Raw genomic sequence first — 220 nt, 5'->3', positions numbered from 1 at the left:
GAGAGACGCTTCGCTGGGACTGAGTGGCAGAGAGGAAGATGGGGTTATCATCTGAAGAAAAGCTTAGAAACCCGGATTTCTCTGTGCTCTTCCTCAGACTTGCCTGCCCCTGAACCAGTAGCCTGAAGAACACTAAATGTGCTTTGTTTTATTTTCTTTCTTTGAAATCTCCTAAAGCCCTGGCTATCTTTTATCTGCTTACCTTTCCTAGTGAGAGCTG

The sequence above is a fragment of the Eumetopias jubatus genome, unplaced genomic scaffold (assembly GCF_037043125.1).
Source record: "Eumetopias jubatus isolate StellerSeaLion01/CBP00866 unplaced genomic scaffold, mEumJub1_p1.0 scaffold_6, whole genome shotgun sequence".
Taxonomy (NCBI): domain Eukaryota; kingdom Metazoa; phylum Chordata; class Mammalia; order Carnivora; family Otariidae; genus Eumetopias; species Eumetopias jubatus.
The sequence above is the reverse complement of the archived record's forward strand: the minus strand, read 5'-3'. Positions refer to the sequence as shown.